At 43.8% G+C, this 21738-nt stretch overlaps 1 non-coding gene across 1 annotated transcript; it reads left to right on the top strand.

Annotated features, from left to right (window-relative positions):
* Positions 1-723: 723 nt before the first annotated feature.
* Positions 724-798, top strand: Trnas-cga (transfer RNA serine (anticodon CGA)). The gene has a single exon. It is a non-coding gene; the product is annotated as a tRNA-Ser (tRNA).
* The last annotated feature ends 20940 nt before the right edge of the window (positions 799-21738 follow it).

The following is a 21738-nucleotide window of genomic DNA, read 5'->3' as shown; positions in this document are numbered from 1 at the left end:
TGTATCAATCTTTGTACAAGAAAGCATTAGTTTCGTTCTGACAGATTTTTCAAAAAAGGAACGCTTATTGAAAAACTTTCATTTGTTTATAATTAAATTCCTGTAACGTTAATAAGAGTGAAAACTTATATGTATATTTCTTAACAACTGTGCCAAATTTTGTTACATTGTCCTGAAAACTTTGGACTTTCTGAGATTTTCTTCAGAGTACTACAACTTCTGTTTCGGTGTACCATCAATCCTCATCCCGTTGCTCCTAACGGTCCTCGCCAGGCGAGGATATGAAGCTGCTTCATGTTTCGAGCTGCCATCATCGCTGGCCGTCCTGAAACTTGAGTTGTGATTGGCTGCGCCGAGGTCACTCTATTATTGCCGTTGTTCAGAGAACTGCTCCCTGAATGAGATTTTCATTCTGCAGTGGAGTGTGCGCTGATATGAAACTTCCTGGCAGATTAAAACTGTGCGCCGGAGCGAGACTCGAACTCGGGACCTTTGGCTTTCGCGGGAAAGTGATCTATCATCTGAGCTACCCAAGCACGACTCACGGCTCCTCCTCACAGCTTTACTTCTGCCAGTATCTCGTCTCCTACCTTCCAAACTTTACAGAAGCTCTCCTGCGAACCTTGCAGAACTAGCACTACTGAAAGAAACGATATTGCGGAGACATGGCTTAGCCACAGCCTGGGGGACGTTTTCAGAATGAGAGGAGGGGGCGTGAGTCGTGCTTGGGTAGCTCAGACGGTAGAGCACTTGCCCTCGAAAGGCAAAGGTCCCGAGTTCGAGTCTCGGTCCGACACACAGTTTTAATCTGCCAGGAAGTTTCACAACTGCTCCCTGTTTATACAGTTCTTGAACGCCCTTATATCTACACCTACAATTTCATCTACATCCATGCTGTGCAAACCAGTATGAAATGCATGGCAAAGGGTATTTTTCATTTTACCGCGTAGGAGGGGTGCTCAATAAGTAAGTAACTTTTTTTCCCTCGGCCAGTTTCGGTTGAAAGAAGGTGGAATTTTTGTAGGACGTCGTGGAATATTCCCAGCTCAGGTCCTATAGTTTCTTGAAGTTATGATAGGAACCGGCGCTAATCGTCACCTTCATAATGGCGTTAGTAACGGAGCTGCGTTCCAAGCGTAGTTTCTTTTGGCGGAAAACCGGAGATTGCATATATTCATAGGCGCTTGCAGAATGTCTGCGAAGATCCGGTAGAGATCATAAGCACGGTAAGTCACTGGGCGATACGTCTGTTGTCATCACAACAAGGTCATGCGAACCTGTCCGATCTCCCACATACCGGCCAAGCCGCACCCGTGAAGTGTTTGTGTTACCCTCAGGAAACTGAAGAAACGACTTAAGCGTGTTTGTCGCCACAAAATCCATCGAATTCCGGTCACCCATCTTAATTAAGTTTTCCTCTTTGTTAACTATCTGAATAATTCTTTTTATTTCATCAATCTCTTCGACATCTGCTGAGATAGTTGGCAAATAAACTAGTAGAACTGGGTTGGTTATTGGTTTATGTGTATCTTGTTTGCGATAATGCTTTCGTTATGCTGCTCGTAGTAGCTTACCCACATTCCTATTTTCTTATTCTTATCAGAGATACTCTTTCATTACTTCTATCTGATTTCGTATTTATATCCCTGTACTCACCTTCATGCTACCGCCGAACTTAACTAATCCACTTGGTATGTCCCGCGCCAGTGAAGGCCTAATTAGAACACCACCCAGATAAACAAAGCAGAACAAGTTTGGTAGTCAGTGCAAAAACAAAATCTCCTTCTTGGAGTAAGTTGCTTACAAGTGAAAATTCGGTTGATACTTGGTGTCACTACAAGGAAAGCTAAGAACGATTAAGTGACTGAAGAGCAAAGTGAGTAACAACAAGGTTTAAGTCCAAATTCACTAAAAACTAACTGCGTAAGTTCAGTACAGCTTACCGATAACACAATTAGCCCTCGCAAAGAGGATCGTAAGGACATGACGTCATCGATTTGATTCATATTGACATGATGCGTACCGTACGACTAGGACTTCAACGTATGTAAACAGGAAGACGCAACTTTCAACCGTTTTCGAGAAGGTCGAGTTTGAAATTTATAGACGTGCTTATATAATTTATAAGGTCGTTAATATTCAAGGAATCTGCAGCCGAGCGAATAAGCACTTAGTATGATAAACAAGAGAGATATGATCGAATGTCACTGCCGATTATTATTATTTTTTTTAATTCCCACTTAGTTCTGACAAGGTGAATCTTCCGTACGCCGCACAACATGCTACATCCTGTCCGCAAAATCACTACCAAGGGTCTTCGTTTGCTGGCGAAAGACCACTGGCTTGTTTGGAGCAATGGCGAAAAAGTCAGCTGATGAGTACGCACGCAAATACAAAAAAATTACAATAATTCCCTCAAAACCGGGCAATTAACAACAGCACTATACAGTAATATTCTAACGGCTATCTCGAAACCATACGTGAGAGAAGAACAATTTCGTTTGCTACTCGATTCATGGAGAGGGCAAACGAACCAGGGACTGTACGACGAAACTTTTCAGGATGGTGTGGGTCTGTCGACGTGCAGTGTTAGAGTAACAGCTAGAAAATGTACTCCGCTGGTCCAGCTTTGTGACATTTATTTCTACAGGCAGTTGATGAAAGTAGTAGAGTAGTGGGGCTGTCATCACAGAGCGCATTGTTGCTAGATGTAACCAATATGGCGGCTATCACGTCATCCAAGATGGCGGCCTGTAGTCTTGACAACAGCGCATGACGTCATCCAAGATGGCAGCTATGACATCAGCTGATGATGCAAGTACCATTATCCAAGATGGTGTCTTTTGGCAGGAAAGTGCCACTCCCCCTGCCACACTGCCCTGGTGGGAAGTTCAAATTTTGGTGGGAAATTGAATTATGTGCTTCTACAGATCACCTGCCAGTCCCCTGCCCCTCACTTTCCGACGTTTTGCGTGGTGGCGCGTAATCCTCTTGGAAAATGGGCGGGAAAATTTGAATTTTTGAGGGAATTTTGCTCCTGCAGCTGATCGGAGTTAGTATGGTGTTGCACCCACTAGAGACTGCTAATGCTGTCATTGAATTCGAATGTAATTTGTTTAAACTTGTTGAAATTTGTTTAAATTCATTATCTACCTCCAGCAGTAGTAGCTTAGTGTGGTGTTACTACCACAATAGGCTGAGATATCACTGGTTGTTGAGCTGTCAGTGTGGAAGGAGTATGTATTCAATTAGCGAGATGTTGGTGCCAGACAGGGGAAGTTTAAATAGCTGTATTACATGCACTCATTCAGCCGAGAAGTGCATCCACAGCTCACTGCATGAAGAATGGAAGGGAACATTCATGCTTGAACATATGAAGTGGAAGAATACAGTCCTGCAAATAAATGCTTTGTATTGAGATGCATTAAAGAATGCATGGAAACATCTGTGTCTGCTGGAACTGTCTGTAATTTGTAATATTACCTCCCAACCTGAGAGGTGGCATGAGCCCCCTCTCATATTTCTATCTTACGATTCTCCTCTCTAGTTGCATGCGGTGGAGGGTTGCTTTTCCTTAACACGCGTACTTCCCACGCAGCGTCTCTCGTCACCCGGGTGGGCCGGTGACAGGCGGGCTCTGTGGAACGGGAGAGAGTTAAGCCGACGTGTGTGAGGCAGTCGAGTGAATGCTTTTCAGACGCCGACATTGTCAAGAGACACGCCCGCTGGGGTGTGAAGTAGCGGCTGGGCTAGAGGTTCCGTTACTTCAGAGAAACTTTGCGAAAACACTTTCTGGCGGGCTACCAGCGAGGCGTGGGAATGACTTGTGTACCCACGCAGTTGTGGCGGGAAAATTCCCGCACTTTCTGCAAAATCAGCACAGAAATTGGCGCCAAGAATCTCCATTGGTGGAATGGTAGTGCTCCGGCAATGGAGTGGAATTTCCGCCGGTTTTCGAGTTGCTGATTGGAACGTAACCACGGCCACTGTCGTGGGGGCGGGAATGTTCGGTGTTCGGCCTGTACGGGTGCTCTGGGTAGTCGGCAGTCGCCTTTCGGTCGAGGACGTGGGAGCAACCAGCCCTCGCCTGCGGTACGCCAGATCGTGTTCTGGGAGATAAGAAGACTGTTGGTAATGTACGTCCGCAGCACCGGCAGATAGGGATTTTCCTAGGTGATAATCAGAGCTCAGCAGAGCGCGCCTGTTCATCCTTTTCTAACTTTGTTCAGTTTCGAGTAGCAGCAATTACTATTGGGTTAGCTGTGTGTCTCTCTTGAGATTTGAGTGGAAAGGAATTGGCTCCACATACCACTTCGTCTTAAACCTCACGATCTAAGTTAGGGACAACTTCACCTTTACTGTGTTTGTATGAATCTCCAATTTTAGCCAATTTGATGTTTTACATTTCCTGTGTCTCTTTTACTATTCTGCGTTTAATCTTAATAAATCATATTGTTATTTTGGACAGAACTTTCTTTCTGTTAATCAATAGAGCAACCCTATCATTCCTCACTATGCTAATGAAACCTTTGTTTATTTAACTTATTTATCAAATTAAATTATTGCAGGTGCCAAACTCTCTTCTACTCCACTAGCAGGGTTGATTAGAGTCAGTTCGCGTATTTGTTTCATCCTTGTGCAACAGCAAAAGTCGGAGTTAGAATAGGGGGGGCTTAGAGCATGATTTACACATGTGGATTCTAGTAGAATTTAGTGATAAATACACTACTAGCCCCGGCACCTCGCATAATATGGCGACCCTTGGCCTCGGATCTTTCCTGTGAATCTCTGATAAACAAACAGGATTCTTAGTAGGAACATTCAATTTTTTTTCTCTCTATTTTTTTTAATGATTAATACCCAAGTTTTTTTTGGTAGTTCCGCGTTTAGTTTTAAGTAGCGGCGCATGACTACAGTTTTTGTTTTCAGTGTATATATTTTTTTGTTCATTGTTTTTTTGTGTTTCGCTGATGTGGTGTCTGTACCGCATCGCACTTTGTCGGATTTGTGTGCGGTTTCTGTACCACATCAAATTGTGTTTGTGATTACAGCGTTGGAACAGCGTTGTTGAAATTTTATGTTTATGTGTAAAAAATATATGGAGTAGATTAATTTTATTGTGCATTTTAGATGAATTTGTTTTTATGAATGATAACGAGAAGTAAGGCACGACTATTATCGGGTGAAGCTAAAACAAAAGAGGATAGCATAATGGATAAGGGGCAGTTTACTGACGGGAATAGGTTCGGAGATGAGATGGGCACATTTTTAGCAGGACAGGACGCCAGGGGCATTGATGAGGAAGGTGATTTGGACGCGATCTCAGAGCAGCGTTGCGGCCGTGATTATGATAGTGAAGTAGAGGATGAAACAGAGACAGGCACACAGGTCGAGACGGTAGCAGAAGTTTATAGTCAAACGAACGAGTGCAGACAGAGGCCAGCTCGGTCACGTCAGAGCTCTAGCGCCCAGGTGTCCAGAGTTACATCGCCCATGTTTGAAGAGGATCAAGAAGATGACGTAAACCCAATACTGAGCTTCCTACGATCAATGAAAGAAGAAGCTGACGAACAGCGTAAGAGGGAGAAGGAAGAAGAGGAGAAACAACGTAAGAAGGAGAAGGAAGAAGCTGACGAACAGCGTAAGAAGGAGAAGGAAGAAGAGGGAAACAGCGTAAGAGGGAGAAGGAAGAAGAGGAGAAACAACGTAGGAAGGAGAAGGAAGAAGCTGACGAACAGCGTAAGAGGGACACTGAGGCAATAATCTCGCATATAGGGGCAATTCGTGGGGAATTATTAACAATAAAGAAAGAATGTGGAGAAGCAAAACAAATGTCAATGGTAGCACAAAAAGTAGCAGGCCTAGCCAAAACTGCAGCAACAGGGGCAATGAAAATCGCAAGAGTAACTCTTAAACTCGCAGGGCGCTTGCGACGTGCGACACAAGTCCACTCGAAATCCCTAGCGGCCTTAAAGACTCAAGGTAATATTGCGGTTACGAACATCACGAAACGAATGAAAGAAGTAGAGAGTCGGATAGCAAAACTAGAGCGAAATGGGCACACGAGCACTGCGCGTTCGGATACCAATGATGGAGCACACAGGATTGTGTCTCCGAGGAAAAGCCCGCCGTGCTCTAGCCCAGTGACAGCGTGCGGAACAAACAATGCACACGCAGAAACAGCGAGTAATAGCTCCAATAATTGCAGCCCACTTAGAAGAGTGAATGCTGAATGCCACTTCCACTGTGATACAGACGTAGCACATCACAGTTATCAGCAAGATAGATCAGGACACTCCGCAGACGTGCAAGTATCGGAAACGTCTGACAACACCAGTGCGAGGATCGGACAGAATTTTGATCACAATCACTTCCTGTCGATACTCAAATTCCAGAAGTTCAAAGATAATGGAGGGTCGATGCATCCGAAGAGCTGGGTGATGCAATTTACTAATTCATTACCGTCGTCATGGCCAACCCAGGCCAAATTAGAATTCATGTGTGGACACATCGAAGGCCAAGCCGCGGAAAAGATGCGGGGCGTGGCAGCGACGTGTCGGACTTATCAGGAATTTGTTGGTGCATTCCTGCGGACCTACTGGTCAAAGGAAACGCAAGACAGGATTAAAGAGGAAATAATATTTTGTCCTGAACTGGAAGTGTCCGGGCATAAGAGCGCAACCAAATTTTTTGATGACTTACTCAAGAAGAATCAGTTTTTAGATAGTCCATACAGCAACGGAGAAATTATTAAATTTTGCTTTTCGAAATTGCCAGTTAGGTATCAACAGACACTTGTCGGGAAGTGTGGATCTGACATAGATGCATTCAAGAGTCTACTGCGTGAACTCGAAGTAGTCTTCGATAAACAAGACGCAAAGGACAGGAAGAAGGCGCAAAATAACAAATACCACGGGCCAGCAAGGGAAGACGACAACAGATCACATATCGTGTCAGAACCTGCGCCTCATGTGCCTCAGGACAGAAAGGGACGCTCTATACTCACCTGTTTGGGTTTTTACAACTCACTAGCATTGGCCGATCTGCATACACAAAGCAGTATCGTGCCACACTAACAAATGTATGGTCTCATGTCTTACTTCTCCTCTCTATTAGAGAGCAGTTTTTAACAATAGTCGCTCCTAGTTCGATCCTGTATGGATGACCTCACACACTTGTGGAGTCACTCCACGTGCCATCATCCCTCGTCGAACTGCAATATTGGGAAACATAAAGTTCTGTCCAGCGAGAGAAGAGACCTAGACTAGTGATGTATCCCAACGAGTAGACCTCAGAGACAATTAATCGACGTGAGGAGAGCCTATCACTGTGTCTTCCTACCATACGGCCGTGATCATATGCGTGGGTCTGACTACAATCTCAACAGCGTACTGCAGACACTCCAGAACTCCCTATTGCTGTTGCCACAACGTAGCAACTACAACCGACGTTTAGCCTTATGTGATGTCAGTACAGTGGAATCAGTGAAGTGCCACGGATATTTCTAACAATGTGATTTAGTGCCTCATTCTCAGCACAGTCGTGAACTTTGTGCAATGTGCACGCACAATTTGATGCCCCATGAACCTTGTTTTTTTTGTTTTTCTTAAATTTCTTTCTCTTATGTTGTTTCTGTAATGTATGTTATACCTTGTATGCGTTTGTGTTTTACACTGTAATTCTTATTACAGATTACTGTATTGTTCTCCACATCATGTTTTTTTTTGTATTTTGTGTTTATTGTTGTGTGTATGCTAACAGTGTGCCTGAAGTCCCCATAAACTGAAGCAGATACCACCACTGTCATTGTGAATGGACCATCAGTTCAGGGAACATTTTGTAAAGGTTATTCTTGCTGCAGGGAGACAGAATGAATCGGAGGTTGTAACTAGATTCTGAAAACTCACAAAGAGATTGTTAACTTAAATATTATCATGTGTGAGTGAGGTCAGGTTAGTTTAATGATTAAAATTGTTGTAACATCTTGGGCATTTAATTGCGGAGCACTCCAACTCTGATTGTAAAGAATAAACTGCTCCATATTTGGCTCAGATGCCCGGGCCATGTTTAGAGCGTGAATGTCTGCGTGAATCGGTGTTTGGAAGGGGCTCCCTGGGTATGGATGTGTGATGTGAGTGTTAGTGTTCCATATTAAGAAGGTGAAGTTGGCTACATCATAAATAATCCTCCCTCTATGAGTTGCATTTTTCAGTTGCAATGATCTTTTTTATAGAGTGCGGTATGTGGAGTCACTTTGTAAGATTGTTCTTGGGCGATTGACTCACTACCTTGCTCCTAAGTGAGCCAACCGCTCACCAATTACAATCTAAAATGGCGTAGGGGCAATGAGAGGTGGCATGAGCCCCCTCTCATATTTCTATCTTACGATTCTCCTCTCTAGTTGCATGCGGTGGAGGGTTGCTTTTCCTTAACACGCGTACTTCCCACGCAGCGTCTCTCGTCACCCGGGTGGGCCGGTGACAGGCGGGCTCTGTGGAACGGGAGAGAGTTAAGCCGACGTGTGTGAGGCAGTCGAGTGAATGCTTTTCAGACGCCGACATTGTCAAGAGACACGCCCGCTGGGGTGTGAAGTAGCGGCTGGGCTAGAGGTTCCGTTACTTCAGAGAAACTTTGCGAAAACACTTTCTGGCGGGCTACCAGCGAGGCGTGGGAATGACTTGTGTACCCACGCAGTTGTGGCGGGAAAATTCCCGCACTTTCTGCAAAATCAGCACAGAAATTGGCGCCAAGAATCTCCATTGGTGGAATGGTAGTGCTCCGGCAATGGAGTGGAATTTCCGCCGGTTTTCGAGTTGCTGATTGGAACGTAACCACGGCCACTGTCGTGGGGGCGGGAATGTTCGGTGTTCGGCCTGTACGGGTGCTCTGGGTAGTCGGCAGTCGCCTTTCGGTCGAGGACGTGGGAGCAACCAGCCCTCGCCTGCGGTACGCCAGATCGTGTTCTGGGAGATAAGAAGACTGTTGGTAATGTACGTCCGCAGCACCGGCAGATAGGGATTTTCCTAGGTGATAATCAGAGCTCAGCAGAGCGCGCCTGTTCATCCTTTTCTAACTTTGTTCAGTTTCGAGTAGCAGCAATTACTATTGGGTTAGCTGTGTGTCTCTCTTGAGATTTGAGTGGAAAGGAATTGGCTCCACATACCACTTCGTCTTAAACCTCACGATCTAAGTTAGGGACAACTTCACCTTTACTGTGTTTGTATGAATCTCCAATTTTAGCCAATTTGATGTTTTACATTTCCTGTGTCTCTTTTACTATTCTGCGTTTAATCTTAATAAATCATATTGTTATTTTGGACAGAACTTTCTTTCTGTTAATCAATAGAGCAACCCTATCATTCCTCACTATGCTAATGAAACCTTTGTTTATTTAACTTATTTATCAAATTAAATTATTGCAGGTGCCAAACTCTCTTCTACTCCACTAGCAGGGTTGATTAGAGTCAGTTCGCGTATTTGTTTTATCCTTGTGCAACAGCAAAAGTCGGAGTTAGAATAGGGGGGGCTTAGAGCATGATTTACACATGTGGATTCTAGTAGAATTTAGTGATAAATACACTACTAGCCCCGGCACCTCGCAAACCCACAAGAGACAACTGCCTCCGATCCAGCAGAAAAAAAAATGTTCAAATGTGTGTGAAATCTTATGGGACTTAACTGCTAAGATCATCAGTCCCTAAGCTTACACACTACTTAACCTAAATTATCCTAAGGACAAACACACACACACCCATGTCCGAGGGAGGACTCGAACCTCCGCCGGGACCAGCCGCACAATCCGTGACTGCAGCGCTGAGACCGCTCGGCTAATCCCGCGCGGCGATCCAGCAGACCAAAGAACTGAGCTAGTTTGCCAGTTCACCACTAGAGGACACTGCTATAGGTCACATGATCGTGCAATTTAGACAATAGGAGCATTGCTACCAGAGTGTGCTGTCGTCCCTCCCATGACGTAATCCAAGATGATGGCCTGGAGGTGAAAAATGGTGGGAAAAGGACTCAGCCTGTTCTGGGCTATTGGACAGAGTACGGAGTGTACTGCATTTATTTTTGGAACAATTTATCTAGGACAGAGTTCACGTAGTTTATTTATTACGCTGATACAAAACACTCAACCTGACATGCTTGAGGTCTCAGTAAATAGTCTACAGACCTGTAAACTACTCGTAAATAATGCAGTACACTGATGCGCAGAGACGCAAACAATTCGTAAAATACCTAAATAATGCAGTGCACAAACACTCAGAGCATGTAAGAAACACAATTTATCAGCAACTCGAACCCTGGTACTCCTGGGCGGAAAGCCCAAGTACACCCCCCTAAAAACAATTAAACCACCTGAGGTTCTTGGAGTTGACGGGAAATTAAAAATAACAGTGCCCTTTCTGGGACTCGAACACTGGTGCTCCTGGATAGAAAGCCCAAATGCACCCCTAACACATGGAAACTGTCCAGATGCGGGAGAGGAAGGTTAGGTCAGTGTACTTTATATAATTTGGTAGGGAAACTGACGCAAATATCGCTCCTAATTACCTAATTAATCGCGAAGATCGGTCCTAATTACACAACTATATCCATAGCGCTGGACAAGGACAGCATAAAATCGCAACACAGTGCAAAAACTAACGATACCATACAACTGGTATTATCCTGCTGGGAAAAAATTCCGCAAATCCACTCGAAACTGACGCAAATGTCGATCTTAATTACGTAATTAATCACAAAGTTCGGTCCTACTTACATAATTATATGCATAGCGCTACACAAGGACGGCAAAAAAAAAGCGCAATACGCCGCTAAAGGTGACGATACCATACAGCTGGCGTTATTGTGCTAGGAAAAAATTTCGCCCACTCGAAACCAGCGACAGAAACACTCAAACCCTACCCTACACCTATAAGCTGGCGGGAAAAAGCATCCTGACAGAACAGCCGAAAAAATGGTCAAATGACCTCCGCCAACATTTCCCTCCCTCTCTAGAATGCATCGTCAGTCTGCCTTTAAATCGTACCTCGTTACAGCTCCATCTCAATCGATCACTCTGTCCGCTCTGTGTTATCCTTTAACGGAAATGCATGTAAGTTTAGAGGCAGATGGTTCTTTGTTTTCCTGAAAAGCGTCAAATACAGTAAGTAGATGGGCGAGGACTCGGCAAGCCCTATTCATTCACGACATGCGGAATGTAGCAGTCTAATTCTGGTCAGCTGCAGATTAAATCGGTAATGGTACTGCAGGGTGGATTGCTCAAAGACAGTGATCGGGGTCTTTCTGTCTCTAATTTTATCCTAAGACTGCGGGAATGCTCTGTGAGTCCCATCCGCATAGAGATAGATCGTAAATTATGCACTATGCTCAAGGTGCTAGAAATACATAGAGTGCTGTCCGGTATACTTTTATGATGTATATGTCCGAGAATTAACAATGAATAGACATACTGCACAGTCATCTACCCACAATCACAATGACACTCTCAAAGTAGAGAAGGGACAAAAAAAAATGGTTCAAATGGCTCTGAGCACTATGGGACTCAACTTCTGAGGTCATAAGTCCCCTAGAACTTAGAACTACTTAAACCTAACTAACCTAAGGACAACACACACATCCATGCCCGAGGCAGGATTCGAACCTGCGACCGTAGCGGTCGCGCGGTTCCAGACTGTAGCGCCAGAACCGCTCGGCCACCAGCGGCCGGCAGAGAAGGGACAGTTTAGTGTTTATATGGGAATTGGGAAACATGCTGTCGCATCATTGGCCGGTGCTGAAATTACTGTAAAATTGCTAAAATTGTTCGCACTATCAACTGTGATGCTTATTATCACAGTACATCGACGGTGTCTTTTCCACGCCATCCGTCCACTGGTACACTGTTGGTTGCCACAAAATGACTGACTGACATCGTTTGTTTGAGATGGAGGAAGAGTTTTGGTGGAAGGGCAACACCTTCTGGGGACGGCTAGCATCGAAACAGTGCTCGTGTACATGACTGCAATATGAGGAATCAGTGGAAATGGAATGCAGAGCCATCAGCTATTCCGTCACTGTGGTAGATGAGTTTAAATGTAGAGGTCGTCGATCACCTTCGGACAGCAATTTGGAGACTCTGCAGACACCGCCAAACTCTTTGTTTCTTTATGTTGTAACTGTCATTTATTTAAAATCATCCAGTGTGTGTGGTGTGTTATGGTAGCAGCAGTAGCAACATGATTTATACCGTGCAACGTCTAGTTTCCTGCAAGAAGTAATGAATCAGAACGTGTTAATGTCAGTTTGTAACCTCACACAAACCTCGAAGTCGTGATGGGAAAAACAAAATATGTGGCAGTGTAAAAAGCGTGTTACAGCAGAAAAAGCAATGTTTCAAACAACGACAGAGGGTCATAGGGAGCGTCTTCTGCGACTTATTGTATAGTTTGTGGGATACAGTCATCCCCATACAGTACAGGCGATGCAGCTTTACACTGGACTGTGCAATGGATCAGTACCTGTGTGTTTAATAGGGCCGTTACATGTGGTCGATGCCGGAAAACAGACAGTTCGTAAGTTTTCTCCGCTGGATGGTACAGAAGAACGCTGATACAATGTTTGGGTGATAGATGTGAATGGATTCTGAGGGACACGGATGTGCTTCCATGTTGAGTCTTCCTAATTTTCGCAGCAAGAAACACCACCGTAACTGTTTGTACTATCGTCATGTTTCTGTAGCAGGCTTCATCTGATGCTGACTTTACGCATCGTACACGGGTGGTGGAGGTATGAGAACATGTTCCCACTTCCACCGAGTTGTCAAAACACGCTCGTATAGCATTAACTCAGCTTACCCTGTTTCTAAACAGATTGCAGAATGAGGTGGATATTCCTCTCTCTGATCTCTGGGTGAAATTGCTAAAATTGATCTCGCTATCAACTGCGATGTGTATTACAGTACATCGCTCCATATAAATGGCGACTTTCCAATCCCAACCATTCACTGGGTACACTGTTGATTACCGCATAATGATTGACTGACACCAATCCGTTGAGATGGAGGGAACCTTGACGGAACATTGGATATCTGCTACTTGTTGCTGCGGAACATGGGATTAAATGTAGAGGTCAATACCTTAGTACAGTTGTTTGGAAGCGTTCCTCATTCCTGTAGACTCATCCTATTTACATATGCTGCGATACCGTACACATTTTTTATTTTTATTCTTTTTTCACCAATAAGATAACAATGCCTGTTTTTATTTGTGCTACCTCAAGCGTGTTGTGAACAGCACCTTCCGGCATTGGTCAACACTGGAACAGTAATCATGTACATGACTGCAAAAGGAAGTAACAATGCTTTCCAAAATGGAGGACTGAGACATCCGCTACCCTTTCGATGGGAAGATGAGATTAACTGTACTGGTAATCACCTTCGAATAGTTGTTGGAAGTGCTCTACAATACCGCAGACTCTTCCAGTTTCCATATGTTGCGATGTCTTCCACATTTTTGTCAATGAGAAACATCGTGTATGTGTTTTAATTTCTACCAGCCAGTTGTGTGGTAGCTGTACAGTTTATGCCATGCGATGTTCAGTTTTCTGTGAGATCCAGAGGATCGAAAAAGTGGTTCATTCGAGATATGAGGGTGCCGCGCATATGATTCACCAGTGGCTGTAATAAGATGTCTGTACAGGATCCAACGCAAGTAAGTTGTTGAATGGATAGACTTGATTCCAAAGCGCTGGTAGCATTTCTACCAGAAAGTGTAACACTATCAGCAGCTAGTGTGTGTACCCGTAGACTCAAGACTGCTTTTTATTCATGCTGACGGCAACGTAGTCGCGACGATCGTGTTTTTAATAGCACGGTCCTTATGCTAAATGTATTTTGTGGTCTGTAGAATCCCACAGATGTCATTTCTCAATAGTGTTCTTCGAAAAGAACATCGTGTTCCCTCCACAGATTCCCATTTGACATACCTGGTGAGTGTAATCTGACTACAGAAAAACCAAAACCAAAAATTATTCGCCATGCAAAGTGAATCTCATAATCAATTTAATTTCGAAATAACAAGGACATTCTGCGATGATCAGTAGTTTTCACATCAAAATAGTCGAAGTTTTTTTCCTGATTTCACCCAGGGTGAGTATGTATCTGCTGATCATTTGTGATCAGTGGCGGTACACTTCGCTGGACATCACAAAATAATGAGATCCGAGTGCACTCGAATGTAAAAAACTATACCGATTTTGCTCATAATACTAATTGAAAATGGACTTCGTCTATTTTCACGGAAAGAGGATATTTACTATCATCACAAATGTTTTTTTTTTCTTTTTTTAATACTAGCTTTACTATAGGAGTTGAGTTGATCTTAAATAGTCCAGAACAGAATGGCGGGCGACTTTTCTACGAGACCGCGGCTCTCCCCCAGTCCCAGCTGGAGCATCTTACACGACATTAAATAAAAGTGTTTTTCATCCCAGAACGAGAGGCCTATAGGAGGTGTTGAGGACCTGTCTAGTCTGTGACAACTCGTCGCTGCAGGTGCGCCCCCACTAATCATTATGGGTAGCTGTGTCACTATACTTTAGACAACCAAGATGCATTCGGGACAGCCGTTCTTTTATCTCCTATTATTTAGTTAACTGTATCTGCTTTTGTAATGGCGAAGGACCATTGTCTCAAGGCGGGCAGTGGCCAGCATGTGTCGCGAGGCTGCTGGTGGAGTATCTCCCTCCTTCCCTTCATCCATCCATCCCGTAGGTGGTTGGAGGGAGGGAAGGGAGAGGGCCTCGATTTTCAGCAGTTTGTAATTATACATCGAGGAGAACGCCCGTTCAACTACCGCCTCCTCTGCAAGCTTTTAGGACGATGATTTTCCCTTGTACATGTGCTGCATTATGACCCGTTCGTTTCAAGTGCTGGTTGTTTCACAACAATTTCGAACTGTAATTAAAACTGTGACGAATTTTTCCATCACCTGTGATAGCATGTATTGGCTTCGATTACCTGGGCCGTATTATGATTTTTAGTAAGCGTCTGTAGCGAACTCCAATGTCAAACACCGACAGATGCTGTATTCTTACAGGTAATATGCTTTTTAAACTCAGCTCTGTTCAACGCCAGCATGTCATCAGTTGAATATATTTCCCACCAAAAAGAATAAAGGTAGTACCTTACACACCAACCTTTTTTCCACCAGCTTCTAGGTGTAGGGTAGAGTGTATGTGTTTCTGTCACTGGATTTGAGTGGTATTACGAAATTTTTTTCCCAGAACGATAACAACAGGTGTATGGTTCAAATGGCTCTGAGCACTATGGGACTCAACTGCTGAGGTCATTAGTCCCCTAGAACTTAGAACTAGTTAAACGTAACTAACCTTGGGACATCACAAACATCCATGCCCGAGGCAGGATTCGAACCTGCGACCGTAGCGGTCTCGCGGTTCCAGGCTGCAGCGCCTTTAACCGCACGGCCACTTCGGCCGGCAACAGGTGTATGGTATCGTCAGTTTTTGCTGTGTATTGAGCTTGTTTGCCATCCTTGTGTAGTGCTATGCATATAGTTGTGTAATTAGGAGCGATCTTCGTGATTAATTACATAATTAAGATCGATATTTGCGTCAATTTCGAGTGGTATTGCGAATTTTTTTCCCAGCAGCATTACATCAGTTGTTTGGTATCGTTAGTTTTTGCACTGTATTGCGATTTTGTGCCACCTTTGTGCAGCGCTACGCATATAGTTGTGTAATTAGGACCGATCTTTGTGATTAATTATGTGATTAGGAGATATTTGCATCAGTATCCCTACAAAAAATAAATAAAGTACACTAACTTAACCTTTCTCTCCCGCACTGGGACCGTTTCCATGTGGTAGGGGGTACACTCTGGCTTTCAATCCAGGAGCACCAGTGTTCGAGTCCCAGAAAGGGCACTGTCATTTTTAATTTCTCATCAACTCCAAGTGCCTCTGGTGGATTAATTGTTTTAGGGGGGTGCATTTGGGCTCTCCACCCAGGAGTACCAGGGTTCGGTCGCTGATACATTGCGCTTTTTACATGCTCTGAGTATTTGTGCACTGAATTATTTTCGGGTGTTTAAGTGTTGCGAGTGTGTTTGCATGCATTATTTCGGTGATCTACGAGTAGTTTGCTTATCTGTATATTGTGTACAGCACTATTTTGGTGATTTATGAATTGTTTGCGTCTCTGCACACCAGCGTACTGCATTATTTACAAGTAGTTTACAGGTCTGTAGACCATTTACTGAGACCTCAAGCATGTTTTGTATCAGCATAATAAATAAACAACGTGACATCTGTCCTAAATAAATTGTTCCAAAAATAAATAAAGTACACTCCGTCCTTTGTCCAGCAGCCCAGAACAGACTGAGTCCTTTTCCCTCCATTTATCCCCTCCAGGCCGTCATCTTGGGTTACATCACAGGAGGGATGACAGTGTCCTCTGGTGACAGTGCTCCTATTGCCTGAACTGCACGATCATGTGACCTATCGCAGTGCCCTCTAGTGGTGAACTCGCGAACTAGCTCAGTTCTTTAATCTGCTGGATCGGAGGCAGTTGTCTCTTGTGGGGTGGGAGCTTATATTAGAAATGACAGACAGTTCCATGAGACACAGATGTTTCCATGCGTTCTGTAATGCATACTTAATGCATCTTGATGCAAAGCATTTATTTGCAGGATCATATTCTTCCTCTTCACATATTCAAGCATGAATGCTCCCATCCATTCTTCATGCAGTGAGCTGTGGATGCACTACTCGGTTGAATAAGTGTGTATAATACATGTATTAAAACTCCTGTCTGGCACCAACATCTCGCTAACTGAATACATGCTCCTATCACACTAACAACTCATCAAGCAAAGAAATCTCAGCCTCTTGTGGTGGTAACACCACACTAAGCCACTACTACTGTAGGCAGATAAGAAATTTACACAAATTAAAAAAAAATTTAAACAAATTTAAATAAATTTAAACTAATTATATTCGATTTTAATGACATCATGAACAGTCTCTAGTGGGGGCAACAGCATACTAACTCCCCTTGGGTGCAGGAGTAAGCTCTTAGAGCAAAATTCCCTCCAAAATTCAAAATTTCCCTCCCATTTTCCAAGAGGATAATGGACTATCATGCAAAAAGTCGGAAAGGGGTGGTGGGTGCTGCCAAGTGACCCTTAGAAGCACATAATTCAATTTCCCGCCAAAATTCAAACTTTCCACCATGGGGGCGTGGCAGAGGGTGTGGCACTTTCCCACCAAAAGACGCCATCTTTAATAATGTTACTCACGTCATAAGCTGACTTCACAGTAGCCATCTTGTACGATGTCGTGCACTGTTGACAAGTGTACAGGCAGCCATCTCGGATGATATAATCGCTTCCATCTTGGATACACCTGGCAACAAAGCACCCTGCGCTGACTGCCCCACTTCTCTGCTAGTGATGAATATTGTAAAAGGACTAGAAAATTGCACATACATTAACATCGTTGACCAAAATAGAGAGATAGCATCTAGAGAAGACTGTATAAAAATTCAATCTATCATACACCACTGTATGTCTGCACCAATATTTGATGATATGCTTGGATATGAGTGGTACACTGCGAAATTGCGTGATGACAGAGAACCGTTTATGAATTTAAACCATGGTTGTTTTGCAATAGGTACATTGAAAAATCCATGTACATGCAAATATTTGGCATTCATTTATGTGCCATATGTCGCAATAACTATTTTTGCCCATGTTTTTACAATCAGTATCATCCTGCTAGGAGCAGTCCCCGTAGGTTGCACCTCATACTTGCCCCAAAGTTAGATACAATAACATAAATAAAAATGACTACACCGATATGAGTGAAAGTTCTCGTGTATCCTTTTTTTTTAATTTCTAGTCTCCTTACACTACAGTTACCTGGAAATGGAAAAAAAGTTCCGCCAGTGTTATTCGATCCACAGTTCCCGGGCTTATGGAGCTAAGCTTTTACTCGCTCAGCTATGGGCTCCTTAAACCAGCGGTGCCAAAGAATTCACCTCACAAGCTGTGCCCTGGCACAAGTGCCATAGCGCTCAACCTGGCTGGCACGTTTCCCCCACCGCCACACTACGCTGTCTGACCGCGAGGGAGGGCGTGTGGTGGGGAGGGGAAGTAGAGGGGGAAACTGCAAACGCATCGCGTTTGAATGGCCGTGCAATCGCAATGCATACGGCTTTGTTCTATGAAGTGTCGGCAGAAGTGCCAACACCGTGTTGTTTGAGGAAGCCGAAATGCACGCTATAAGCTCACGCAGGATGGCGTGAGGTCTGAAACAGGATACTTAATGAATGCTATAAAAAAAAGTACGGAGCTGCTGGAATACTTAACTTTAATCCACAATTGGTGAACATTGGTCTTGTTACTGTACATGCTTCATTAGATACATAGCAAAGGAGAAATGGCGCCTTGCTAGGTCGTAGCAATTGACTTAGCTGAAGGCTATGCTAACTATCGTCTCGGCAAATGAGAGCGTAATTCTCAGTGAACCTTTCCTAGCAACGTCGGCTGTACAACTGGGGCGAGTGCTAGTAAGTCTCTCTAGACCTGCCGTGTGGCGGCGCTCGGTCTGCAATTACTGACAGTGGCGACACGCGGGTCCGACATATACTAATGGACCGCGGCCGATTTAAAAGCTACCACCTAGCAAGTGTGGTGTCTGGCGGTGACACCACATTCTATATTTCACATTTTTCAACGACACAGATCTAAAACAAAACAAATTTCGGTATTAATTATTTTTTGGGCGCCAAAGACATAATATAAATTTATCTGTCGGCATACAGACAAACTCAGACAATTTCAAAGATTTTCGCACTCAGGTTGCCACGTAATCGTGACTCATTTAGTTTCATAGCTCGAAAATGCCTCTTTCTCACACACATGTTGATCGATATACTGTAACACTTTTGCAGCCACAGTTTGGAGAGTGGAAACTCTATCTGAAGAAAGCAGTGAAGACGTCCTAGACAGTTTTAACATTAATGGTATATGTCTTTAAAACGGAAATTATCTTGCAGATCAAACAGTTATATCTGCACATGCACAGGGCGCTTTTAACTGAAAGGGCAAACGGTCACGAAAAGAGCTTGAAAACAGATGTAAGAGTGGCAATGTCTGCCAAACGCTTAATAAACTATCCTTGTGGTTCCTTCAGTGCCATAATGAATTATTCAAACCTCAAGTTTATCTTTCCCGCAAGCGAACTTTGGGTGCACCGTCTTTGTTAGAATGTGTCTCTTCCACAACACGATTTTCTTTTTAAATTCATCCACATCAAATCCGAAAGAAATACTTTCCAACTGTTGGTAGTTTGCAGTCAAGTCTGCAATCCATTGCGCATGTTCTAGTTTTCGTTCCTGCTCTCCTTCATAAATTCAACAACAACAGTGGAGTTTAATTCGAAAAATCGTTCCCGGCCTGTCCCTTGACTTAACTAACGTACTTTGCACTTACATATGAGGTCTCTTTATTCTTCCTTCAGTTCCACCGAAAACAGTTGCAACTGACACTGGAATAATGCGTGCGACTTAAGAAATTTTGCTATTCGTACCATCAATTTCTTCAAGTGCTCCATGCCTGCAAGTGCCTGCAAGCTTAGCACAAAGTGCTTCTTGATTTACAGAAAAATTAATCCTGTGTTATAAGTTTCCTTGTTAACTAAATTTTTAAATCATTTCTGAATCGCATTGTAGTGTTGTTTAATGGTAAATATGGAGGACCCGACGCTTCTGGGAACTGAGAATTACTATCCCTCTTTTCTGTCATTCCCGTTCATTTTCAAAGATTGTGACGATAGGGCGCTAGACTTCCTTTTTTTGTGCAAACAGCCACTGGGCATGTGAACGTCGTTCATAACACGAACAAACAGCAAAGGGTAAACAACGCCGACACCACGATTCTGCAGAACTCAGAGAGTTGTGCCGACCGAAAAATGCCGCACCGCATTGCTAAATGAAATGTGGTACTATTCCGGGTACTTCCGAGAAGATCCGAGCAAAGCCGAATGACAGATCCAGTCTTGGCCAGCATGCGGCTCTCACACACTGCACAGGTGAAGTTTGGCATGCCGTGGCCGACCCTGCCTTAAACACTAGCGAACGTACGAAGTAGATAAGCATCCCTAAAATTTTCAAAATAGATTTTCTCGAAAAAGGTTGAGCGGAAATTTTGGAATTTATTTAATTTCCTATGTCACGAAACTGCTGAGGTCATCGGTCCCTAGGCTTACATACTACTTAATCTAACTTAACCTAACTTACTCTAAGGACAATACACACACCCACGGCCGAGGAAGGACTTGAACCTCCGACGGGGAGAGCCGCGCGAACCGTGACAAGGCGCCTAAGACCGGTAGGCTACCCCGCGCGGAGATTGAGAGTTGCGTCTTCCTGTTTACATATGTTGAAGTTGTAGTCGTGTCTTACTCATCCTATGTATATGAATCAAATCGGTGAGGGGAAGTTCGTTAGATCCTCTTGTAGGTGGCGTAAAGACGAAGTCTGAAGAAGTAAAGCGACTGCCCTAAGGTAGCAGACGATCGGGCGTAAGGTAGTATTTGGTGACTATATTGGGCGTACACGGATGCAGTCTCCTATGTAACATTCCTACTAGTTATCTCTACGCTAAGTAACCATTGATTGCATAACTATGTTACCTTAATTACTTTCTAAGGTTTGTAAAATTTCAACGTTCACGGCAGGAAATGTCACAATCAATAAAATGTTCCGGGCTATTATGCCGTCGTCGAACGGATTTCACCTTAAAACCCGACGTTTCGTCCCCATCTGCGGAGGACATTTTCAAGGGAGATCGTAGCTTTGTTGAAAATCCGATTCACACCTCGGCTCGCTACTGACTACAGCAAAATTCCGTTTCCGGGAGATTCCGCGTAGTGGACTCAAGTATTGGCAGTCACAAGCGGAGACCATGAAAGGTTATACAGAGAGGCCATAGAGGTTGCAAAACACCCTAGGAATTTCAATAGTAAGTATGTGCGTATGAAACTGAGTGACATTTGGATTCCGGTGCCGAAGAAGACGTGTAACAGTCTTCCCCATGGAATGATAGGAACACTGGAAGACGGCAGTCGACAACGGGCAATTGCGCTCTCGTATTCAAAATATTTGACGTTACGTCATTGCGCGGAAGCGGAATTTTCCTGTGATCAGTAGCGAACCAGGGTGTGAATCGGACATTCAACAAAGCTATGATCATTTTATTAATTACAAGTTCTATTTGAATTTATTATCGCAGCCTTACAGAAATTGCTGCCTATTATTATGGCAGATTTTTCTGGCAGACATATTAATTTCCCGTATGTATGGTAAGGTTCTTGTAAGCACGCGATGTGTGCCTGCTGGTCTTTTGCTATGTTCGGGATTTCCATGCCAACTTTAGTATTGTTTTTGTATTATGTTGTGACATATTCATTTTGTGTTTGCGCGTTATTGGTGTTTTACTTATGCAAAGCAGTTTCTGCTTGTGTGTGTAATCGAAATATGTTCGTCCGTGTGTACTTACATGATCTGTATGTATTTTGTCCAAATCGAATGAGTCTGACCTGCGCAGACAAACCTAAAGCAAGTAGTCGAGCAGTGGCACTCTGTCCTTGAGATGATTCTGCCTGTCTGCTCAGTTACTGGAAAACCCAGAGAATCACACTTTGGACGGCACAATCTAAGTAGCTTCCGCTG

Source organism: Schistocerca nitens, chromosome 2 (genome assembly GCF_023898315.1).
Source record: "Schistocerca nitens isolate TAMUIC-IGC-003100 chromosome 2, iqSchNite1.1, whole genome shotgun sequence".
Classification (NCBI taxonomy): domain Eukaryota; kingdom Metazoa; phylum Arthropoda; class Insecta; order Orthoptera; family Acrididae; genus Schistocerca; species Schistocerca nitens.
Note: the sequence above shows the minus strand (reverse complement) of the source record. Positions and strands in the feature narration are given on the sequence as shown.